Source organism: Pyrgilauda ruficollis, unplaced genomic scaffold, assembly GCF_017590135.1.
Source record: "Pyrgilauda ruficollis isolate IOZ18807 unplaced genomic scaffold, ASM1759013v1 scaffold56, whole genome shotgun sequence".
Lineage (NCBI taxonomy): Eukaryota > Metazoa > Chordata > Aves > Passeriformes > Passeridae > Pyrgilauda > Pyrgilauda ruficollis.
The window spans coordinates 5,668,459-5,678,230 of NW_024527266.1; the positions used below are offsets into that span (position 1 = coordinate 5,668,459).

Genomic DNA, 9,772 nt, shown 5'->3' on the forward strand with positions numbered 1-9,772 from the left:
TCTTGTTTCCACAGTAACAAGCAATTACCATTGTTCCTTGGACTGCCAAAGTTACCACCAGCAACGCAGAGGAAGATGCGTTATTCTCTATATTGGGATAAAATGCCTTCATATGTCTTGCTATTCACTGAATGCCAATCCTGACGCAGGTCCTGTGCAAATAGCACACTCCACCCCCTGCCAATGCTGCTTTTGCTGGTATTAAGACATGCCAAATTCTGAAAAGATCCAAAACGATCTCCTCTGGTCTGTGGCTACACTGGTAACGACAGGGTCAGGATTTCAGCAGCAGGATGACTGTACCAATGGTAGCTCTGGTAGGAATATAAATAGAATAGCTTGGAGGCAGTTCTTTTTGCAATTGTGCTTAGCCCTGTTCTAAGTAATGCTGGCTAGTGACGTCAATGAAATATACTCTCTGTATTCACCCTATAGCTCCTACCAGTACTGTGGTGGAGCTCCCACATAAGAGTCTGCTGGTCTTGTGTGGCAGGATGCTGTGTCTGTGTTGCACAGTCCTTCATCGTCCCCAAGGGGTAATGTGTGTGCATCAGCTCCAGCCCCTTCTTCCACCAGGGGCTTCTCCTTTCCTGTTTACCTTTACATTGCACACAGACTGATTCAGCTAAAATGGTCTTCTAATCCCATAGAACATATCCCGAATTTCATGCACATGATAAAAAGAGTAGGCAGCTGGGAAACTGAAGGAATATGGGCTTTTGTAGGTCAGAGCAGTGGGATACTGGAATGCTGGATCAGGTTTCATGGCTTGGTGAGTTTTTATGGCCTTCAATGACTCCAGTTTCCAAGTGTGACTGTGTATTCTAAAAAGCTCTGGGGCCCTGTTGTAAGCTCTGAGCTCCTCTTAACGGAGTTTTCTTGTGAATGGGTGTATGTATGGATCTACATATACACACCCACTTGCCCAAATGACTAATAGCAGGTGTTGGAGGGAGAGCACAGCCTCTAGCTTACATAAACCAAAGCACAAGGATCCTTGCTCCAAGGAAGCTGAAGCAGAGAGATCAAGAGAAGCATTTTAAAACTGCCTTTTGTGAAAGGTCATGGAAACACCTGCACTAGAAATTTTTAAAAGCTGGACTTACCAGAGAAGGTAGAAGCCGCTTTTGTATCAGGTCACTGTATGAGTGTACAAGGGTGGCAACACTCAAAGGGTGCTGCTTTGACAGCTAACAAGATTGTCCTGCTTTAGATGCCCTTAAGGAAATCAAAATCCGACAGCAAACACACTGTCTTTTCACAGGATGGAGAAAGGGATAGGCAGAAACAATTGTTGATAAGATCCTTCATTCTTTGTTCTGATTAAAGTCCCACCAAGTCTGCAAAGGTTGTCTGGGAAGTGAAAAAAAAAAAAAAAAGGATCATAGGGAAAGAGTTACTCATGATGCAGAATAGCCAACACCTTGATGTGAAATGAAGGTGGAGGAAGGAGTCAAACACAAGAGGAAGAAATGTGCCTGTCTATCACATATCAATTCTAAAGACCATGCCTAATTTTTAAGTATCTCTTAATTAGTAGAATTGAAATGTTAGAAAGTCACTCCGTTTTCTTGTGGGCTTACCACAAAGGCAAGTTAGCACCCGGGAAAGGTTAAGAAAATATCCTTGGGCGTATGAGAGTGGTCCTACCTAATTCAACAAGCTTCTCTTCTCCTCTTTTCTGTTGCATCCACCTAAAGCCTTGGATTTTAGCACTGTCTGTATGATGGGGAAATAAAGCAATAAATAATAATAATAATAATAATCTCATTTTCCACATGTAAACCAGAAGCTGGTTAGTTCTAGGTGACAGCTTGGGTGGTCCATAATGAGCCGAGGTTTTATTTTGTATTGTAAGAAAAACATTCCCGCCTCAGAAATGAGCCAAGGCTTTGCTCGTGGTGCGGGCTCCGGGGCAGCCTGGCCCCAGCCTTGCGGCGGGCTGCTGTGCCGGGCTGGCCGGCAGACACTAGGTGGAAGCCTTGGGTTGCAGTTCCACTGCAGCTGCCGATGGCAGGAAGGAGAGGACTTGTGCTTTCAGAAGGGAGAGCTTTTTCTTTTCTTCTTGCCTTCACATGCTAGAAAGGGAAGTCCAAGCTCTTCTGATGCGCCATGGGGTGAGCAGAGGAATGGAGGCGAAGTGTCAGTCCCATCCCGGGTCCTCCCTGCAACAGGATCTTGTGAGCAGGGCTGTGGTGGGAGCCTTGAAATCCTCTGTGTTCTTGGGTGTGGTTGGGTGGCAAGATTGATGTAATTTATCCTGATTTATTTTTATCCTCATTTACATATTCTGATGGGGATAATTTTGAGATCCCTGTGAGTGCATAGAAAAGAATTAATATTGGGATGAAAGTGAGTACCGATGAGCTGCTTTATCTTGCAACAAATGCTGGAAGAACCAGCTACGATAAAGTGCATGCTGAATTTATGATGATTGCTTTTGACAAGGCCTCCAATCTGAAAACTATTCCAAATAGGGAGATTTAGAGTTAGTACAAAGAATGAATCACAGGTTAAGTGAGAGCCAGAGGAAACTTGAAATGTTCATTTGAGAGAAATGTCAAAGTTTATGATTTCAAGGCATCTTGTTCCTTTTAGTGATAAAAATACTGTTTTCAGTGTATTCCTAGAAACTAAAAATTATGAACATTTTAATTAGATACTTTTAGAAAAAGAACTGATATTTTAAAAATTAGTGAAGTTTTGGTATAGTTTCACATATCAGTTGAAATGCAGAGTTAGGTTATGCCAAGTCAAGTCTCATATGAGGCCACGTTATGCAATCCTACCAGTAACATAACATACCATGAATATAATAATTAAATATTGTTATATAATTTAGTACAGGTGATACTTTATATTCAAAACAAGTGCTTTTTCTATGAAGTAATGAGTTTGCTATCAAAAGCAATAGGAGCTTTATTAGTCTGTGCTGAATGAAACAATTTAAATTTTTGCACTCTGAAATAGAAATGTTCTGGGTACTAGTTAGGGACCAATTGTTTTTAATATCCTGGAAACCTGATTCCAGGCTAATGGCAGGATATTGAACACATCAATGTCTCTCATTATTAACTGAAGAACATAAAAACAATACAAGCAGAAAAATATGTTAAAAAATTAAAAGGTTGCTTTCAAAAATAGTATTTTAATTTGAAAGAAAATCTGTCATTTTTTTCCTTAAGGCAAACTTTTCAATATTGAATTTTTTGTTTCAGCCTCCTTTTACATAGGGATTTTTCATTTGTACTTAGAATTTTTTGAAAAACGTTGATTTTATCAAAGTGGTATATTCTGGTTGAAGACTGCTTCGATTAAAATTTTCGCACTAGTATGAGCTGTTATGACACACTCCTCCTTCACCCTCTGTGATAAAAGGGTGAGTAAAATTATTGATTTGTCTTTCCTTATTTTTTTTTTTTTTAGTGCAATGACTTCGAGAGCTTCATGGCTGTTCTGCAGACAGATGCACAATTGTGAAACATCAATATGGACTGCAAATCTCTACTGTCAGTCAGCTCCTCTTCCCCTCTGCATAACGTAATCCCTATCTCCACAATGCCTGCACAGATACACATTTGCAAAGATGTTTTTCTGGAGATAGCGTGAATAGCAAACACTCCCTTACTTGTTCTCATCTCTAGCAACATTATACAGAGTTTCAGTTCACAGTTCCCTGTGTTCCCCCTCCCACCACTGAAATGCAGCCAACTCCGAGCTGCGGCTATTAAACATCACACAAGCAACACCACAAAACAGATTGTGGAAAGCACAGGAATTCACAGAAAAGCAACAAATTGACAGAGGTCTGGGAAGTGATAATAAAGGATCATAGGGAATGAATTACTCATGATGCAGAATAGCCATCACCTTGGTGTTCAGGTGATACCAGGATGCAAGGGCAAGTTTTTGAGGGTGGCACAAGGAGACATCACTAGGAGCAGTCAGGTTTCAGCAAGGGAGATGAGCAGGTCTGCTTCCTTAACCACTGAGTTTTGTCAGTCTTTCAGAGTCCCAACGAAAGGGCTGAAGGCATCGTTGCTTGAGGGTTTTAGAACTGGTCAGTTTCAAGACAGGTCAAGGCACTTTCAGGGCAGATGAATAAAACAAGATGGAGTAAGTACTGCATCTATTCCCACTTTGTATGAGTCTGAAAAACAGTTGGGAGAAAGATGGAAGGGTCTGAAGGAATCACATGTACAAAGTCATAAAATAGAGTGAACGGGTGTGATAATAGCTGTGACATGGCCAGGGAAAAGCTTCCAAAGACAGTGCTCTTCTTTGACAAGAAGGTCATCTTCATGATGACCTTAAGGTGAGAAAGGAGGAAAAAAGGGAAGATTTGCAATGAATCAGAGGAAAGACAAATGTGTGTGAAGGCATGTAGCCGTTTATATGTGTGTGTAGCACAACAGGAATCTCATTCAGGTTGGAAAAAGCATTGCAAGCATCTGCATCTCAGTTTGCTTACACTAGTGGCTTGAAGAGGGCACCTGGGCACAAAAGCTGCACATGAATTATTGCTGCTTTAGGTAAAGTGATGAGTGGGGAAGGTTGCCAGACACTGTCAGTGAGCATTCAATGGACAACTAAGAAGCAACTGCAAAAGTGTGTTCCCAACTCAAGTTGCATAGCAACACTAAATCGTCAGATTGCCATTATGTCAGTCCTTTACATTATCCCCATTATTGCAGCCGGTTTTAGGAGCCACGCAGTATGATGTTACTAGCCCACTTCACAGCTGGATGTGTGACCTTTGTCTCTTGCTGACTGATGCCATGTAATTTGCTGCAAAGGTGTCTCAAAGCAGTGCACCAGAGAGAAAAATCTTTGACGATCCATTAACACAGACCGTAAGGAGCAAAGGATGTGCCTGTGCAGCGTGGGGCAGGAGAGACAGATCAGGGTGCATCAATATCCTTAAAGAAGTCTACTGGCTGACAAACTTGTCAGCATGTGTGTTATCCCATCACTTCTCTGAACTGAGTCTTCACTGATCCAGTTGAAAGCCTATATTAAGGGGTGAGCCACAGTTGGTCATGTGTTTCGAGTGCTGTCAGTGCATGCTCGTGCTTGGTGCTTGGATCTCTCCTGTGGACCGTAGCTGCTGTTGCAATTCTAACTTCCAGCCAGCTGTTTACTGCTTTTCAGTGTAAGCACCTTGTGAGCTGTTTCCTAGTGGAAATGCTGAAGTACTAAAGTAGTCACAACATCATCATCCTGTGATGTTTCAGACACTGCCAATCTCTGAAAAAATACCTGGAAGTCTGCTTCTCTTGCAGGATGTTTCTAGCAACCTGCATAATGTCTTTCCTGGATGTCTTGTGTGTACAGCATCCTCCTCCCTTTTTCATTCTATTGCTGCTTCTTTTGCTGGCACAAGATCCTGACATGCCCCTGCCATCTCTCTGCAGCCAAGGCAACCAGGGTCGCTGGGTACCAAGGTGTGGCTGGAGTTTCAAGGATGCAAATAAAACGAATGAACTCTTTTACTGCAAACATCAGAGCGACATGGATTTAGGACACCTGGTGGAATGAAAATTACCTTGCAGGCCTTTTGCACTGGATGATGGGGAGAGTGACCTGATAAGCAAGTAATTCTCAGTGATATATCTCCTTTCTGAAGAGTGCTTGGTTGTAAACTGTGCAAGCTTTTTCAAGATCACCACTGCAAATTATGAACCAGCAAACAGACCTCAGAAGGACAAGACAGACTGCCTGCTCCCTCTGTATAAAGTAATGGAATTATTCTGCTTCATTAAAACAACTGATGAGAAAACAAAGAGCCTCAAGATTCAGTTCCTCTTTTTCTGTGCCCAGAATGCAAAGCACACAAATGGCACAACACCTGGACTAGGACCTACAAGTCACTCTTGCTTGATATCAAGGAGACTGAGCTTGGACAAAGTCTAACACAGCAGATGACAAACATCCATGTATGACATTGCTAAGAGAGATCTGATAGCCATGGAGTTACCCTTAACAAAAGAACATCTCTTTAATGCAAAATAGCTTAGCAGTTCTTACAAAAAAGGAACAAAAGCTGTTTGTCTGATTGTCACCTTTCTTCCCTTTAGTACTCCACTGAACTGCTGGATGGGACACTCAGAAAAGCTTATTTCCCTCTTCAGGAGAGAGTCTCCTCTCTCTGTATTTTTGATGTATCTTGCTTCCCTGTGAGGATGAGGGATTTGAGATCATTAGTGAGACAGCAGGTGTTGGAGTGGTCACTGGCACCCACCAGCTTTGTAGCTCAGTCATCCTGAGGACTACTCTAAGGAGGGATTTGTCCAAGGGCTCTGCAGAGCAAATAAGATTTGTAGCTGCTCTACATGTGTTTGTGGGCAGTCCTGGCAGTTCAGTGAAGGACTCAGTACTGAGTTTTAGGCTGTGTCAGCCAGACTGAAGTGTTTTGTGTAACCTTGCTGCCATGGACTGTCTGGATATATAGATATGAGAGAGTATTCCATGGAGCCAATTCATGTTTGATAATTAATATGGCTTTTCCTTTTTAACTTGGGTCTTCTAGTTTATGGTGTATAGGGTTAAGGGTCCCCATTGACGAGTGGAGGATTCTTTTGTCAGACTTTACACTATGGTCGGACCTCTGTAAGATTTCTCTACATATATCTCTATCAGTTTCAGTCTGTGTTACCAAGTACAATCTTTGCAGTGCCTCAGCTTTATCTGACAATCTGAGTTTCCTATGACCTTTGAGGAAAACATTTGCAGGTTAAAATGCGCTGAATAAGGTCAAATGAGAAATGCAAAAGAAGTGAAAATAGATTGTAAAGAAAATCATCTTCTGTCAGCATTGTTTGCATGTGTGCTCATTTCTTATAAACATTCAAAGGCTTGAGTTTCCTGTTGCTATTATATGTGGAAAACAAATGTCAAGACTGCACATGAGTACTTTCCATAAATTAATATTAAATGTGCAGACACATTTCATCTCAAAGTGCTTGTACACTCCTCTTGTCAGAAAGCAGAATAAATCATGATCAGAATCACCACCTAGGGCTGGTTATTTCCATCTGTAGTTATGAAAATGCTCTACAAGGAAGGTCAGGATCATAGCCTCCAATTTTGCAAATGGGACACTGTTCCTCAGTAAAGCCACTTGTCTGGCAGTCAAAGAGCTTCCACCTCTCTACCGAACTTGCAGAGGCAAGTGCAGATGCACATTTGCTTATTTTCACTTCTGCCCTTGACTACTCCTTTTAAAAGTAGTCACTCACCCTTTCATTTATTGCTCAGGATGTGAGGTTGTCCATCACCACCCAGCAGAGGCTGCTGTCCATCCTGTGAACTGAAGGCATTGCAAGCATGCCTTGCTGCTTTTCCTTTCGGTCACCTCTGCTTCTGCCTTCAGTGCCCCTCACTGCAAAGGATCTCTTCTCCTGTGCATCCCTTTTGGGCTGGCCAGAGGCCACCTTCAGCAAATGTCCTGGCCAGAAGGATCCTGATTGTGAGCTTCAGTCTTCTGTATCTTTCTTTCTCTCCTTGTCTTGTTCTCAGGGCCCTCTCATTTTCCAAGGCTGTCAGACAAAGATTTGTAGTTCTGACTCCTTTCTGCTTTTTTGTGTGTTTTCATCCACAGTCCCCCAGACTGTGCAGAGGTGCAGGAGAGTTATAGAGTGAATGTGATGTTGCATGCCAGGGAAGATTTTGATAATGCATTTTACAAGGTTCCCTGGGAGGATGGGCTTGGTAGTGGGTTCAAGAAATTAAATTCATTCAGAAGGGACTTGATCAAAATTTTTGAAATAATGTGTATCAGAAGAGGTCTCGTTGGGAGCACCTTTTCTTTGTGTCTTTCCAGAAAGCAACAAAGGGCCATTTAGAGAAAAATTGGCAAATGCAGTACCTGGCTACTTCACACAGTGGTGAATAAACCATGAGGTATGTTGCTGCTGTACGTTTTGGGGGCCACAGACAGAAGTAAAAAATCCCAGTAGCTTTATGGAGTAAGCCAGCTTCCAAATTCCTAGGAATTGAAATGTTTCTTGAGATGCCTTGTACAACTTCTTGTCAAGGCCTCTCAAGGGCCCCCAGAGCCGTCAGCTTCTGTCCCAGTGATGCTGCAGCAGGGATGCTCTCCAGCTCCCCACAGCTCTGCCCTGCCTGGCCATGGCTCCACTGCTCCACAGAGGTACCTGATGCCATGGGATGGGGTTGCCCCTGGTGCCTCCCAGATACTCTGCTTCTCAGCTGGGCTGTAGGGATGTCTCTGTGGAGCCCCCAGCCTTCCTAGGGCCCTGGCACTTCTTACACAGTTTTGTAAGGCTGCAACCAACTCTATATAAAGCATATACCATCACATGCCATAGTCAGAAACATTTCTAAAGTGGGTGATTCTCTCCCAATATGCTGCTTTTATCAAAAGCAATGGAGTTAATGCCTGCCAGGATATATAACTTATTGCAGAGACTGCCAATGTGATACTTGGACTAGTAAGTCATTTTACCAATGCTCTTCCTCTTAAAAGTGATCATTGTTAGAAATCATTGATCTTTTCCTTGTCCTCTTAGTACGACAATATCACAGCTCCAAAATGGAAAGCCTTGCTGTGTGAGCAGAGATACACAGATCAATATCCCTTCCTGTGGCAGCAAGTGAAAATGTGTGGTGCAGAGGTAGACTTCCACAGTCCTGTTAGCAGGAACAGCGTGGATGTAAGCATCAAATGTCATGGCAGTTGAAATGGAAGAAGTGAATATAGATGTTTATGGTGCCAATTCCAAATTCTTTGGAATTTAAGCATTATTATTTGGAGGATAGTTGCAATGTTTCTGTGGAATTTCTAGCAAGAAGGAGGGGAGTGAAGCTAGAAATATCTGTCAAAATAGTTGTATCTCACAGTGTTTGGGCACATTCATTTCAGAAAGACAGGTAGTGACCAGTGGCAGACCTGAAGTTGTGTCAGGGAAGGTTCAGGCTGGATATCCAGAAAAGATTTTTCACACAGAGGGTGTTTGGGCACTGGAACAGGCTCCCCAGGCAAATGGTCACAGCACCAGCCTGACAGATCTCAAGAAGATTTTGGGCAATGCCCTCAGGCACAGGGTGCGAGTCTTGAGGATGGTGCTGAGCAGGGTTGAGAGTTGGAGTTGATGATCCTTGTGGGCCCCTTCCAACCCAGCATATCCTTTGATTTGGTGGTTTTGTACTCAGAAGAGGCCAAGGGCTCCATGCTTTAGTTAATACACACTCCTTACTGAAACTGCAGGCTACAATATCTTCTAGATTTACCAGCAGATATATTGAAGCTCAACAACCAAAGTCTCCAACACCAAAATCCATGAACTAAAGCTTGGTTTTGGCACAGCTCAAGTAAATGCGGTTCTGGCTCTTCCCTTAATGCGATATTTGAGCAAAATACATTGAATTAATCGTGAGGATTTTCTGGCACCATGCAGGACAGAGGGATCATGGACAAATTCAACATTTTTTTTTAAAAAGGAAATAACTTTTCAGACCAAAGGGCTATTAAAATATTGGTGTCCTGACTTCCATCATATCATTGTGTTGGGTTGTGGGAGAGGAATTTTTTCCCTAGTAGAAGATTCTTCTTCTGCTTTTTGGTGTCAATGCCTAGGTCAAATTCATGGCCTAGCTGCTTCTCATTCTTAGGAGGGGATGGCTGGGCTGCCTTTCTTGCATGCTGTTTCATGATGGTGGCAAATGTGGGATCTGGCAGTGCATCAAGTCTGAGGAATCCCATAGGAAGTCTCCACAGAGGACTTAACTTGTGACTAAAAGCAAGACACGG

The 9,772-nt window shown here is 42.7% G+C and overlaps 1 long non-coding RNA gene across 1 annotated transcript; it reads left to right on the forward strand.

The window, feature by feature from the left end:
• Positions 1-1,964: 1,964 nt before the first annotated feature.
• On the forward strand, positions 1,965-4,117 carry LOC121361246. Its single transcript, XR_005956317.1, has 2 exons — positions 1,965-2,180; positions 3,427-4,117. It is a non-coding gene; the product is annotated as an uncharacterized LOC121361246 (long non-coding RNA).
• The last annotated feature ends 5,655 nt before the right edge of the window (positions 4,118-9,772 follow it).